This window comes from Neovison vison, chromosome 1 (assembly GCF_020171115.1).
Source record: "Neovison vison isolate M4711 chromosome 1, ASM_NN_V1, whole genome shotgun sequence".
In the NCBI taxonomy this organism is placed as follows: domain Eukaryota; kingdom Metazoa; phylum Chordata; class Mammalia; order Carnivora; family Mustelidae; genus Neogale; species Neogale vison.
The window spans coordinates 219,899,049-219,914,931 of record NC_058091.1 but is presented as its reverse complement, the minus strand read 5'-3'; the positions used below and the strand labels follow the sequence as shown (position 1 = coordinate 219,914,931).

The 15,883-nt window shown below is 40.8% G+C and overlaps 1 long non-coding RNA gene and 1 pseudogene across 1 annotated transcript in view; both read right to left on the bottom strand.

The window, feature by feature from the left end:
- The window catches only part of LOC122918935, a 543,057-nt gene that overhangs the window by 112,158 nt on the left and 415,016 nt on the right, over window positions 1-15,883 (bottom strand). The gene's annotated exons all lie outside the window — the stretch shown is intronic.
- LOC122918919 lies at window positions 4,585-5,109 on the bottom strand (annotated as a pseudogene).

Genomic DNA, 15,883 nt, shown 5'->3' with positions numbered 1-15,883 from the left:
GATCCAGGTCCTCCCTCGCAGAGCTACAATGAAGGTGAGAAGTCATCATCAGGCAGGAAACCACTAGTTCACCTTTTTCGTATTTGTGGTTCTGCAGACAACCATCACAAATAAAGAAACTTTAAAATATTTTCTGTTCCATAGCATGTAAGCAAAAAGAATCACTTGAAAGGTTACAAATAGGTCAAAGTAAAAATGTGCACCTAATTTGATGAATGAAATTGTATGCATTCTCTATAGTAACCATAGTCTCTAGTCTCAAGTGGAAGACTGACCACTGTTAAAGTGAAGACCCACTTGTTTTTCTTCCTTTCTAATATTTTCTTCCATTAATTCTCAGTGGCCTGGAGTTCAATTCCCAAAGGGTTTAGTAGTAAGAGAGGGCTCCCTGTGGGCCTGGGGAGTGTGGCAGTGAGAGATAAATGCAGTCTTGAGAGGTCAGCAAAAGAGGGATATGCATTTAATTTCACTTCCCTGCCTCATGACAGTGAACCACCTCAATGCCTCAGGTGGCCACAAGGTGAGAAATTTTACAGTCCTACTTGAGGAGTAGAGTAGTTGGCCCTTTCCTTTGGCTATTTAGCACTTATTCCCATAGCATTACCCAGTGAGAAGGAAAAGTCAATTGCTAATTCCCTCATCCCCTCATCATTGACAAGATGTCTCTTTGGAAACTCAATGGTGCAAATAGTTTCATGTGAAAGACAAAGGTCGCCATCACCCTTTTTCCTACAAATCTACCCGCATACTCCATCCCCCCATCACCACCTTCCAATGTAACTGTGGAAGACACAACCAACCAACCAACCAGCCAACAAACAACAGAACACTCTAAAGGCAAATGGGACACAGACTCGTGATGTTAGCCAGCCCGAGAGGGACGCAAGCTTCTTGTTGGAGTTCCAGACTCCCTTGCACATGTAAGTATACGGTTTGGTTTTGTGGTAACTTCTGGATCTCAGGAGGCTGCAGAATTAGCAGTCCTTGTGTGAGAATGTGGTTCCATTATTTATTCAGAGTAAATAGCCACATAAAAGCCCACAGGAGTTGTCAAAGCCAGCGTTCGTCCAGGCCTGCGGGCAGAACTGTTCTTTCTTATGTCTTCTTCAGGGGCCCTTTCTAAAGAAAGCATCACCACATATTTAAAACATGATGGGCTTGGTCTGACTTCATTTTGGGTGGTGTAGAACTTTGTTTTTTTCCAACTTGGGAAAACAAGTACTGGCATTGCGGTTAACCTTGGGAGACTCACTACCTAATCTCCTCCCACATTTATAGATTGTTCCATTCTTACTTAGTTTCCTCTTCCAAAGAAATGTGGATTCATTGTTCTACCATTACTCTATTCAGCTTTTGCCAGTTAAGTGGTAACAAATTTCAACCCTTCTGAGATGGCGGCTCTCTTCCTCATTTCTACAGCCATATATCACAATGCCGAGGTTGGCCATTATCAGCTTACAGCTGGGACTTGTCTGACCTAGACTTAGGTGCCAGATATATGAAGAATAGAGTTTGACAGTAGCCAAGGCCCTTTGTACGATCTTTGTGCACTTTTAAACCTTAGTAATTTAAGTTGTAGGCCTATGAGAAATAATCCAAAAGTGACTTTTAGAAGGCCATTTATTAAGTTTAAAACAACTACATTAGATAAGAACACATGCTGTATTTTCTTCCCCCAAAATCCATGACAAGTAAAAAGGCTTCCATAGATGATAAGGTGAACTGTATCCTGTGGTTAGCAGACAGAAGTCCTTAGCATTTGGGAGAAAAGAATTCAGTTTGTGTTTAAATGCCATTTATAACTTGTTTCTTTCACAGTTGCAGCCTGTTGTTAAACGTTTAAAAGCTGCTCCAGGATTTTATGATGTCTGAATTCTTAAAACAAAAACATGTTCACCTTTTTCAGAATTATTTAAGTAATAACTTTAAAAAATAAAAGGGAAAAAATTAAGTACAAGGGATTTAATATAACCCATGTAAGGAAGTATCAAGGTTATTTAATAGCTGGGATCCCTGAGCCAGAGGTGTCAGATGAGCCGCTCTCCTCATCTCTGAGACTCCTGGCCCCATGTGCACCTGGACCCATTCTAGATTCCATCTGGATCTGAGCTGGGCAGCCCTGGGGACTTCAGCTTCAGAGAGTGAGGACTGACTTTTGCCTTCTCTGTTTCAAGTCAAAGGACTACAGGGGCCTTCTGGCACAATATAAAGGTGTCCTTACAGGCATGATGCACCCAACGCCAGGAGGCATTTGCTGTTCAGCATTGCCCTTATCTCTTCTGGGAGTAAGTGAGGATATCATCGTGCCCCAGGTCATAGTTTAAGCCCCTGAGCTCTCTTAGTATCAGGTCCACACACATACACTCAGAATGACTCTGACATGAAATAGGCCTGAGTTCCAATTCCAACTCCACCACTTAAACCAGCTATACAGACTTGTTTCTGAACCCCCGGCCCCTTCTCTATAAAATGAGGATAATAATAACTAACCCATGGCATGACTCTGAGATTTGATGAGAGGCTACATGCAAAGCAATTCCTACAGTTCCTGCAACAATCATTGGCAGTTATTATAATAAGTGATATGGATGAGGCAAAGTAAATATTTGCTCTGAAGGAGAAATCACTGAAGTCATAGACTCTTTCATTTTGACACAAAACACCCATTTATATTGATGTTGTGAAAAGCAGAGTCTAGAATTCTCTTCTTTGAGTCATTCCTGAACTTAAAATCAAATTCCAATGTCTATGCAGAGTTGGAATATAGCAGCTTCATGTTCAAAGCAGAAGTCCTCAATAATTAAGGCAGTTTAAAAATCCAATAGTTCTCTCCTGGGAGAGTTCTTCTCAGTTCTTTCTCTGAAAGGGTTCTTGAATCTGTTCCTTCTCCTTCTGCACTGCTTTTGTAGAGTTGTAATGGCTTCATCCTGATCTCCCTAACTCTAAAGGTCTATCTCCAGGCAACAGAGATAGAAAATACTATATGAACTCAAGAACATAGTCATTTGGAAATTTGCATTGCAAAAATTTCCATTGCTGTGATTTTTTTTGTCTACATATTGACTGTAGTTGATATTTCAAGTAACTATAAAAGAGGAAATTAGATTTTTGTGTTTATCAAAAAGCAGGAGGGTGTGTTATGAGAGGTCTAGGTGTTGCACCTTAGCAAGGCACACAGAGTCTGCACAATCCACCCCAATGTGTCTTTTCGGGCTCACCTATTATCATTTCCTCTATGAAGGCTACCTCAGTCTTGCTGAATTACAAATTATGTGGCCTAAGCTCCCAAACACCCTGTTCTTTCAACCTTACGTCTTTGCATACTTGGCTGCAACCGTCTCTGGAATGACCTAAAGGGCTCCCTTTCCATTTACAAACCCTCTTTTCAAAGGTCACCTCACAAGAGGAATAGATCTGTAGTCCAAAGAGTCTGGGTTTGAAGCCTGGCTCTGCTGTGTCCTGGTTCCATCACCATGAGCAATGAATAATCTTCAGTTTTCTCATCTGTAGGTGGCTCAAAGAGCTCCATTACACTAGGATTAAAAAATCTAGGCACTTACCAATCCCTGGCTCTCACTAGCTTGACCACCCTGTCCCTCCTCCAGCCAGTTTAAAGGCAAATTCAGTTCTGGTTTCATGGTTTTGTTTTGTTGTGGTTTTTTGTTGTTGTTGTTGTTTGTTTGTTTCAAATAGATCCCATCTCCCCAAGTATTTTTAGGAACTGCTAAGGAAGACTATTGAATACGGACTCTAAATCCAGACCAAGCTAACGCATGCAGTGCATGTGGATATTAGAATTTTGTTCTCATTGTTAATGCCACAGTCATCTCAGTCACCTAAAGGTAACAGACTTTCCTTGCCAGGTGGAGCAGATTGGTTGCCAGTTAGGAAGAAAATCTACCACCATCACTGCCACCATTTTGATCCTCCTTGCTCAAGCCTTTGTGCACCATCACTACCATGTTTTAAAAGTTCTTTTTGGGGGCGCCTGGGTGGCTCAGTGGGTTAAAGCCTCTGCCTTTGGCTCAGGTCATGATCCCAGGGTCCTGAGATCGAGCCCCCATCGGGCTCTCTGCTCAGCGGGGAGCCTGCTTCCTCCTCTCTCTCTGCCTGCCTCTCTGCCTACTTGTGATCTCTGCCTGTCAAATAAATAAATAAAATCTTTTAAAAGTTCTTTTTGGAGTAAGAGAGGAAGTTCCCATCAAACATGTTTTGGTCAGTCAAGGATTTCCCAAAATGAAGCAATGACACTGACTGGATTCCAAAGTCTGGTAGCTCTTCTTCCCCAGATACTGATGGATTGGAAATACAGGGCACACTTTATCCAGACCTTAAACCTTGGACAAATCTTTAACTGGATCAACTCAATAGGCTACCTCTACCCCTTTAGGACTTTTATCCCAAAGGTTTTCCCACTGTTCCCACCTAAGAGTTCAAGTCCTTCTTAAGTCTCAGGACCTTCTTATGCAAATCAGTATATTCAAATGAATGCTGGGAATGTTACAGAGATAGTATTTTTGTCCTGTCAAAGAAGCTTCAGTCACCCTTCAGGGAGAATCTATGTGATTGTAAACTAGGGGTAAGAATATTTACCTAAAAGGATCCCAGAAAATGATAAATTATATTAGATGAGATAATTTCTTTTTTTTTTTTTCTTAGCCTCATGGTTTTCTTTAATTTGTTCCATTTTCAGGATTAGCTTTTCCTCCACCATTTTGCTGAAGTTGTTGTTCTCCTCCAAAGCCTTCTGAAGGACTTCTTGCTCATGTTCCCTCTTCTCTGCCAATTGTTTCAGCACCTGGGCTTCCTGAGACTGACTTCTTTCCTCTGCAGCCTCCAGTTTTTTCTGGGTCTCCTCCAGAGACAGGTCTTTCTTCTCTGGAGAAGCTAAAGTTCATGGGGATTCTGAGATAGGAGATGGTGACTTCAGGATCAGCAAAAAAGTCTGGCCAGAGGCACATTTGTTGATTTGCTTCACTTCCATATCATCGAAAGTATAGATGTTGATGTTGCAAGGTTTGGGGTAAAAGCAAGAGCAGATCAGGGACAGCATGGCAGCTCCTTCATTTTTTCCTTGTAGGTCATTGCTGTTTTAGCCATTGTAAGGATGTGCAGCTGCTGAGCGGTGGTGAAGGCTACAGCAGTGGAGAGAGCCTAGATAATTTCAAATGCCTGGTGTACTCCCAGGTACATAGTTCATTCTTAGGCAGTTGTAAGCAACCAGTGCTCTAAACACCACATTAAAAAAGCTGCTTTTCTGGGCTCCTACAAAGGTTAGTATGATTTCTGTTTAGCTCTGACTACACTGTGTGGAAATTACACTGCTCCCTGTTGCACCAGGACCATTTCTTCTTATCTCTGTACCCTTACCACTCTACACCACCCTTGGCTTAGCACAGCATCTGGTAGATCACAACCCCTAGGAATCCTTAAATGAGTGAGTTAAGAGGAAAACAGACCTGAAACAAGTAGATTCCAATTTTCCTTACAACATAGATTTCAGCACATCTTCTGAAGCCTCTGTGTTCTTTTCCAACTCTAGGTGAAGGTGTTTAATTATTTTTTTTAGTCTCCAATACCAAGCCCCAGTATCCTATACATGGTTGACATTCAATGGACTTTTGTTGACAGTGATAACTGAGTTAACATTACCTAAGAACTGTTCAAACCATGACAAAATTCTAGGTATTATCATTAACCCAAATTCCCGAACACCTATCCCTCAAACAAACAAACACAAAATATCTGCACCCTTTTTGCTGACCCCTGTGAGTGGCTGTTCAGAGTCCGGTCTCATGGTCTGGCTTATAGGTGAATTTACTCTCTCACCCCCATTATTCAGAAGGCACTGTGTTGCCCTCAGTCTAAAAGAGGCCTCAGTTCCTAATTTACCACCACTGTAAGAGTGATTTCAACATGGAAATCAGAGAGCCACATGAAAACTAAGGAGGCACCAAACTAGTAATTCCCATGCCTAGGTCTGCAGTATCACCTGGGAATGTATTTCGAAAATAGACTCACTCTCCTGTCCCCTTCCGCTACTCCTATCCCAGGTGTTTTATTCAGTAGTACATGGGCCTAGGAATATGCATTTCCCCAAAACTCCACAGGCAATTCTGATACAGACTTCTGGTTCTAGTGAGTGGAATCACCTTTGGGTCATCCATCAGGGCTCAGTTAAGGCTCTTCTAAACCCAATGGTCCACTGTGTTCCAAAGGAATGTAGAACCATGGAAATGGGAAGGACACACGGGGAGTGGTATGGCAATATCCTCAGCCAACAGGATCTGTCAGGTAGAGAGATACATTTGGCAGAGATACATGGGTACAATGGCATAGAATGTGAGAGCATAAACCAAATGCTGATTTCAGGAAGCTAGGGAGGAATTCAGGATAGGATATGAATTAATATTAAATAATAATAATAGGATAACTCCACAAACAGATTTCTTAAGGAGCAAGGAAGGAAGGAAGCCTAAGGAAGCCATGCAGCAATTCAGGAAAGGCTGTAGAGAGGTTCAGCTCTGGAGATTTCCAGTGCACAAGACAGGAAAGATTTCATAGGCACAGCAGTAAGATTGGCTCAAGGCTAGGTTCCTTTCTTGTTGCAATAGGTAAAGTTGTGAATGCCACCTAGGGCCGGTATTAGCCTTCTAGGATGTCTTACTCTGAGAGCTCTAGAATAATCCAACTGAATTTGAAGAACAGTAAAATCAGAGAATGTGACTCAAGGAAATAATTTCTTTAAGTGGAAAATATTTGACAGTATTTCACTGAACATTTTCTAGGTTTTTAAGTGGAGAAAAAGATACCCAAATCACACTGTTCCCAAGCCTCTGCTTCCACACAGAGAGGTCTGGGGATGACTCCCTAAAGGCATAAGTTGAGCCAGATGGGGGTGTTCTCTAAATGGAACAAGAATCAAGAAGCCAGGCATAGGCAAAAGCAGTCCCCTGACACCATGGAGTTATCTTAGAGACTGGCACATATCAGTTCCAGGATGGTAGGGTGAGACTCACAACTTGGAAATATTCTTAGAGACAAGAAGAGTTCCATATGTGAAAATGAAACCCTGTTTTGAACTCTGTGTCAGGTACTTTACACTTGCTGTTGATATTCCTTGGGCCTCTGCTGGGCCACAGGACCTCTCAGTACCTCTCTGGCCCCTCTTTGGCCTTCACTAGGGCATGTAGGAATTCTGGGACCCTGTGTGCCCTGCCCAGGCCCTGCCCTGCCCATGCCACAGGGAATCAGGAGTCCCCAGAATAGGTCCATGAGCCTAGACTCCACAGATGCTTTCAGTCCAAAAATGCAGTAGATGTGGCATTGAGACAAATGTGGAGCCACCCATGGTCATCATCAGAGAAACAGGCCACTGACTCTGTCTGATATTCTCTGGTTTGCCTTTACCAAACTAGATGCTTCAATAGCTGTCTTGTAGTGGACAATGGGATTGCCTCCCCTTTCTTTCCTTCTAATAGAAACCCAATTTTTTTTTAGGAATCCATGTATTTAGAAAAAGCTGACCTCACTCCCAGCCCCAGAAGTGGACCTGATTGGTATAAGGAAGATTTCAGAAGTGGTTATGGGACCAAATTCCAGCCAAAGAAACATGAAGGGGAAATCTGAGCACTTCTGGAGAAACTTTTCAATCTTCTGAGAGTGAGCGACAGGAAGAAAGAGTTTCCCCCTTCCTCTGTAGATTGCCATGCCTGGATATAGTGCCCAGAACTGCTGAGGCCACCTCACTGCATGCAAGATGAGGAAGCCAGCATTAAAGGTGAAAGGGAAGAGCGATGGTGAGAACACAGGTCTTTGAAGACACTGTGGAGCAATTGTGTCAACAGACTCTGAAGTCTACTCTGCCTCGGACTTCCAGTTACGTGAAATAATACACTTCTTCTTTGTTTAGAGCAATCTGAGTCAAGGTTTTTTTTCCTCATACCTGACAGCATTTTAATTGGTGTAAGTCCCAGGAGAATAATAAAGACTCTGAACACATCTTTTCCATTCTTTTCCCAAATCTTCAAAGAATGAAACAGTGGTTTCCACTTGCCATTCCAGTCTCTCAGGGACTCCTGCATCAAATCCCTCCCCCCTTCCTGAAGTGGCATTTCCTCCTCTTTGTAGCCTCCAGTATTTGTACCATGTTTAAAACTTCTGTTTAAATGATCTGAGTCCAAAAGGAAAAAGTTGTCTGATGCAATGTGATTTAGGAAAGGGAAGAAGATGAAAGTAAAGATTAGGGATGAAAATTATGTGCACTGTTTTAAATGTTCACAATGTCTCACATGTGAGCATTTAAATGGTCATGGCACATATACCTACAGTGCAAGTCCGAGTCACCTTTCAAACTCAATGACCCTAGGACCCTTTCTATAAAGTTGTGCTGTCCTATACAGTAGCCAACATCGATTAGTCACTTTTCTTGGCCAATAGCTATATATATTTAAATTTTTAATTAAAATAAAATTTAATGAAAATTTATTTTTCAGTTATACTAGCCACATTTCAATTCTCCGTAGCCACATGTGGTTATCATATTTGACAGAACTGATACAGAACAGTTTTGTCACTGCAGAAAGTTCTATTGCACAGACCCATTACAAAAGTACCTTTTTATTCAAAATAATATGATAACCAGCAAACCAATCATAGGCTTAGAAAGCATGAAAGATGGACCACACAAAGGCAAAGATAAAGTTTTGGTTGAGTCCCGGCTCTGTTTGCTTACCTAACCTCTATGAACCTTAGCTTCTACATAGTCAATGTGGAGATAATATTTACACCTTGCTAGCAGTATGAGGACTAAAGCTGATGTATAGCAAACACGTAGGTAGAGACTTACCACACAGATGATCAATGACAACACTATCCGTGGTTTCTTTCCTTGGGGATCAATCATACAAAAGTTTGTTTTGTCCATACAACCTTCTACACCCTTGATTCAAAGTGTGGTTCAGAGATCTGTCCTAGCAGCAAGACCTGGAAACTGAATCAGAACTTGCATTTTAATAAGATCCCTAGGTGATCTGTATGCACATTATAGGTTGGAAAGCATTAATCCATACAGCATAGGTCAAAATTCGAAACAAGCATATTATGTGACTATAAAATAAAAATTTCAATAGTGGACTATGAAACCCTAACCATAACTTTGAAGCCCACCTTGACAAGCCTATGAAAACCTAATGGCTGAGGCCAGCAATGATGGGAACTTAGATCAAGAAGTAACCCCCAGGACAGAGAGAAAGTGCTTGTACCATTCAAGCAAGATAATGCCACAAAAAGCAGAATCGGCCAGCTCCCTGTGTGGGTGATCTGGTAGTACCCGTGAATTCTCTAGGGAGGTATACTACTGCTGCATTACAACTTACTCCCCAGATATAGTGATTTAAAACAGTAATTCTTTATTATCTTTCCCATTTCCCATGGGTCCGAAATTCAGACAAGTCACTGGATCTGGAGCCTCAGCTGGAAGGCTTGCAGGCTGGATGTTGGGATCATCTGAAGGCTCCTTCAACCATGGTGTGGCAGTGATGCTGGCTATCAAGTGGGGGTCTAGTTAGCACTGTCAGCTGGAACACCCACACACAGGTTCTCCATGTAGGCTGTATTTCTCAGAAAGTGGTGGCGAGGCTTCAAGGACAATCAGAGAGAGCGAAATCACCAAATAGAACCCCTATTATATCTTGTGTCCTAGCTTTGGAAGTCATCCAGCACCATGGCTGTCACATTCTGTTGGGCAAAGTAGTTACAAAGGTCTGCCCAGGATGAGAGGGAGGAAACATATACCAATGTACATCAAGGTCATACCTTGACATAATAATATAGGTATGTCAGAGTTACATTGTAAGAACATATTGTGGGAAGAGATGGCTATCTAATTGAGGCCATAACTTATTATGGCCATCTTTGAGAAACCCAATCTGCCACATGAATATTCTTTTTGGTTCAAGTTATTCCAGATCTCAAATCACCACGCCCACCACCATCATCATAAACAAGTTCTTATTTAGTGTCTTCCATGTGGAGGGCACCATATTCTGATTCATATTTATTTTATAGAAAAAGTTATAGGATATTCATCTCCCGTTGGTGTAACTTGTTCTTGGGAATTCTTTCGTTTTTTTTTTCCAGGAAAAATAGTTTCAAAGCTAGTTTCACTTTCCATTCTGTCTTGTTCTTCTACATTATTTCATTATAGTCAAACTCTTTGAATGTGACATCAAAGAGGTTAGAAAATAAAGTGAGAGTAAGTGGGATAGGTAGAGATAATGGCTCATTCATTGGTACTAAGTTCCCAAATAGGTTTTTGGTTGGTCTACAGCTTAAGAGTTATTGAGCCTTATTGCTAATGGCAAATAAAATAATTAGAGCAAAATGTGCCCATGCATTAAAATTTAGATTTTCTTTTCTTTCTTTCTTTCTTTCCTTTTTTTTAAACTATCTAACTACCTTGTATTTTCAGACTAAAACTTTTCTCTGTGCATTTTCATCTTTATAATAAAACTTTCTTGGCAAGACTGATCTCAATCTGGTGGTTCTTATATTAGAGTAGAATCAAGAAAGAAGGAGGAAGGGATATAGTTTTCTAAATATGACAGAATAAAAAATACTAGTGTTTGTTTCTCATTAAAAAAAAAAAAATCAGAGGCAAAAACTACAATTGGATCTGGCCTATAGCCATTCATCCTAAATAATGGAGGAAGAGAAACATAAGGCAACTGGATATAGACCTGGCACAGACTTTCAGGTTTCTAATTTTACATAATCTTCTGTGTTCCCTTTCATTAGAAAGTCACATTCTAACTTCCTATAGTTAGATGCTGTGCCCCTGTGATTGTCCTTTCTCCCACCCACCTAACTGCTGTTAACATCCCAGGGTTCCCATTACTGCCTTCTAGAAATTTCACACACACACACACACACACACACACTCATTCACCCCACATGTACACATTCACTCACATACATGAACTTTCACACAGTCACATTCACATGCACATAGTCACACACAAAGTTATGCACATGGACACATGTGCACGTGTGCATACACACAAGCTTAAAATAGCTCAGCTCCTGACTTTGACTACCAATTGAAGTACTCGGCCATCTCTTCCTTGAACATCCCAGCTCCACCCATAAGCAGAAGGAAAACCTTCCACGTTTTGGGATCCATCTGGTAATCGCAATATTCACATTCAAGACTCACTTCCAAAGCTCAACTTCTCACTGCTAATAGCACGTGATTCTGGCCCATTCTTTTCCACTAACCAAAAGCAACTAGAAGTCAGTGAAAATTGCACAGGGTTAACTTTGAATCTGTTCTAATTTATTCTTAATTTCTCAAAATTCTACATTAAGTGTTAGATTGAATTGTGTTCCCCAAAAAGATTGGTTAAAGTCCTAGCTCTTAGTACTTGTGAATGTGACCACATTTGAAAACAGGGTTTTTGCAGAGGCAGCCAAGTGAAAATGAGATCTTTAGGCTGGCTCCTAATCCTCTTAAGAGGAAAAGTTCAGAGACACAGAGGGAGAACACCACGAGACAAAAAAAAAGCAGAGACTGAAGTGTTGCAGCCACCACCTACCATCAGAAATCAGACAACAGCAAGGAATAACTTTCCAGTGTCAAAGGGTCCTGCTGATAGCTTGATATTAGACTTCTCGACTCCAGAATTATGAGAAAATAAATGCCTATTGTTTAAGCCACCCAATTTATAGCACTTTGTTATGGCAGCCCTAGGAAACAAAAACAGCAAGTATTAAAATAAATTACCTGGAATGAGCCTCATGACCAAGGAGACAAAATGGTCTGTTGTTAGCAAAGGCAAGGATGAGGAGAGAACATGGAAAACAGGCTGGGTAGGATAAGCCTGGGTGTCTTAATCAGCTTTGGATACCGTAGCAGAATCCTATCAACTGTGTGGCTTATAAATAACACACATTTAATTCTCATAGTTCTGGACACTGGGAAGTTCAAGATCAAGACACCAGTAGATTCAAGGTCTGGTGAGGGCCCTACAACCTCATATGGTAGGACAGGGAAGGGAGCCCTCTGAAGTCTTTTTTTTTTTCTAATAAATTATGAGGGCTCTACCTAAGCACCCTCATGATGTAGCAACTCTCAAAGGTGTTAATAAAGGTGTAAATAAATCCAAATATATTGGATTTAACATGAATGTTGGGGAACACAAATATTCAGTCTAGGGCACTGTCCTAGAATCCCTTAAGTCTCCACCAGGGTACTACTTTAGGGACCACATTTGCTTGAGCTCATCCAGGAAATTTGAGTCAGCCATGATGACCAAGTCTTGTAAAAAGATAAATGCTTATCCCTGTGCACATTAGCATTTATATTTATGGAAGTCTTAGGTGTAGCTGTGTGTGTTCTGCATGTTTCTGGGTGAGCATTAGTCTATGGAATGTGCTCCTGGCTGAGTCGTTTTCTACTTACAATGACAGCATGGCAATTCCTGCAGTTAACAATGTACCCTGAATATTCTGGGGCTACCCTTTTAGGTGAACTTGTCGGAAAACATCCAAATCTAGAAGAGAAGATGTCTTGGGATACTGGGAGTGGAGAAATGGTCAGAGCACAAAAGAGCAGGGAACAAAAGAGAATGGAACAAAAGTTCTCATTTATTCTACCAACTATATCTGTATTCCAGGTATTTAACATCTCTACTGATACCCGACCCTAACAAAATTGTTAGGTATGGGTGCTATGACCATAACAGGAAAATGAAACTGCAGTTCTGAAAGTTTAAGTAATCTGCTCCAAGACACACAGGTACTAAGCAGAAGAGCTAGGATTTGAATCCAGTTATATCAGATCCTCACTTGTAATGAGAACTCAAATATTACATCACCCTTCAGAAGAGCAGTTCAAGATTTATCAGAATCAAGGAAGGAAGCTAGATTCTTTCATTACTAACTTAAAATTGTAGGTAGCCACATCTTCTACTTTGCGTAATAGCAATGTTATACAAATGTTGCTACAAAGAAGGCTAGAACCAACATATACTGATTAAATTAATGATTTACTGAGAACTGGGATTTAGGAGATTACCAAGGCACTTTCTTTTCTCCATAGTAACAGAACCCCCAATTTTTAGACTCATGACCAGATGTCTTGGTTTCCTTACAGCTTGAGGTAACCACGTCTCTAATTGCTGACCAATGGGAAAGAGATGGATCTGTCATGTCATTTCCGTGAATTTTCTCAAAGAAAGCTTAAGATACATTTCAAGTACTGCATACTCAATTCCCATCATTTGCCAATAAAGTCAATAAAAATTTTTTCCATTTTTTTTGTTTTTCTCCATTTCTTTATTTTTCTCATTCCCTGCTGCTGTTTACTGGTATATGCTCTATAATCTGGTTTGTCAAAAACAGTGATGAGAAGGGACATTGTTACCTTGTTTCTTGTCCTAGTGGGAGACATTTGTAATTCTTGTATTTTCATATAAGGATACTAAAATCAAGTGAGGTCAGGCCCAAGGTTACATATCTTATAAATGGTCAGATGTGAGATTTGAACTAGCATTATTCTGCCTCCAGTATCTGGCTTCTTAATTACTATTTCAGGCACTAAGACACCCTTTGTAAAAGTATCAAGATCCAAAGATACTCAGGCTTTTCAGCAAGTATAGAGATCCACAGAGGTATGAAAATGAGCACATATTGCAAAAGTGACTTAGTGGATTTTAACATTCAGAATCTATCTGAATTATACCTTAATAGATAAAGCTCAGTAGAATCAGGTGAATTCACCATATTCCTGTTATAATTAATTTAGTCACACACATGCTCCTAGACTTGATGCTGTTCGCAGTCACACAACACAAATTAATGTGATGTCACCCTAGATCTCTAAAGTCCCTATTCTAAAATGCAATGGATATTTTCAAAGTACAAATACAGATAGTAACATCCTCTGAAATCATTTCATGACAAAAGCAAACCTGATAAACCTGTATATACTGTCATCATAGGCAACATCCTAGGTTTGTCCTGGAATGGTTCACCTGATGCAGTGGGTGGGAGAAGAAACAAATCACTATTCATCCAGATGACCAGAAATAATTTTTAAATGAGATTAGATTTAAGGAAGGGCCTTTCTTTAAGCAGGAAAGGCACTTCTCCTGTAAAGGCACTTCTCGTGTAAACTTGGCACTAAATGAGATTCAACTGAGTTTTGGCTTAAATGTAAAGAGCTGGAAGATAAATTATTGCTGAATTTCTGAAAGTGCATACATAGTTCAAGACACAGAACAGCCTCGTAAGAATAATTGCTAAGTGAATGGATGAATAAATGAAAGAACCACAATGAGTGGCTTATGAGGCATGGGGAAGGGGATGGGTTACATTCTCTAATCCTTTCCTCTGTGTCCTACATACAGCGCTGGTGCGTGTAACAGGATCCTGAATGAGGACTTAAGTGGTGCATCTGGGTGTTAGTAGAAAGGAGATGAGACATGGTTCACTTGCATAAGGATCCCAGGTGTCCTACAGGAGAAATTGAATGCGGTGAGGCTGTTAAAGGACTCAACTGTTGCAATGAAGTCTGCCCTAGCATCCTAGTCCTCCACTCAGATTCACCCTCAGGAAGAGACTGTAGGTTTTGTATTAGTTTCCTATAGCTGCTGTAACAAATTACCACAAACCAGGGGCTGAAAACACACTTTCTCCTATAGCTCTGCAGTCCACAAGCCCAAAGTCACTATCACTAGGCTGAAATTAAGGTGTTGGCAGGGCCACAAGGTAGGCTGTCAGAGAAAATCTGCTCCCTGCTTCTTCCAGCTTCTGGGAGCTACAGCACTCCTTGGCCTACGGCCACATGACTTCACTACTCAAGGTCAGCATCCTCAAATCTCTTTCTGCTCTGGTTTCACACAGCATTCTCCTCTGCATCACTCTTACTAGGACGCATGTGATTACAATGGGATCCCATTTTGCTAATTGGGTCAATCTCCCCATCTCAAGAGCCTTGCACTAAATCACAGCTGCAAAGATTTTGCCATATAAATTAATGTTCATGTGTTCCAGGGATTAAGACCTAGTATCTTTGGGGACTATTATTCAGCCTACTATAGGAACATAAGCTTGACCCTAGAGTCTGTGGGGAACACTCTCCTGGCCAGGTCCCCAGAAATTATTCTATCATTCTAATGAGGGACTACTGCCAAACAATGGCTCTAATTACAGTGTTATGTGTAAATCTGCTATTTAAATGCAATTTGTTACGGTAGTTATGATAGCTAATGAAATACAGATTTGATCATTATTCAGCTACTTCCCATAGCATAGTCAACCCCAGAATTATTTGGGTTTTGCCTGGATTATTATCTCAATTTAATTAATGCTGTAAAAAGAAATGTGACTGTATTTATATGGAATCAAGTTACAAAGTGTTAAATTTAGTATACCTTTTCTGAGGTGTGGCTCATTTGTGACTTCCGTTCCTATCATCTTGTGTTTGCACAGCTGGTAAGTGTAAATTCAACATGAAAACACCCTTTGAAAAACCAGCAGACATTTCACTGACCTTGGAGGTGAATTTGTCACTGCTGAATTCTGTGATGATCTATACTCTAGTCTGTTGACTTTGCAGGGAGGTTAAGGCTATGGTGTTACTCACATAGGGGGGTCCAATGTTGGTTCAGCTTGTCATAGCACAAGACATGTGAACCATCCCCAGAAATTTTTCCAGGTCTAACCACAGAGATGAATGCTGTGCCATCCCCTTTGTGTAAGGAAAGGTATAATCCTGGCATTGGGAAATTGGGGTGTAGGGGAGGCGGGGTTGTCAGAGTTCAAAGTTCAGTTACAGTTCTAGTTAACCTCAAGCTCAGAGGTCTTGGGGATGTGGAGGCAA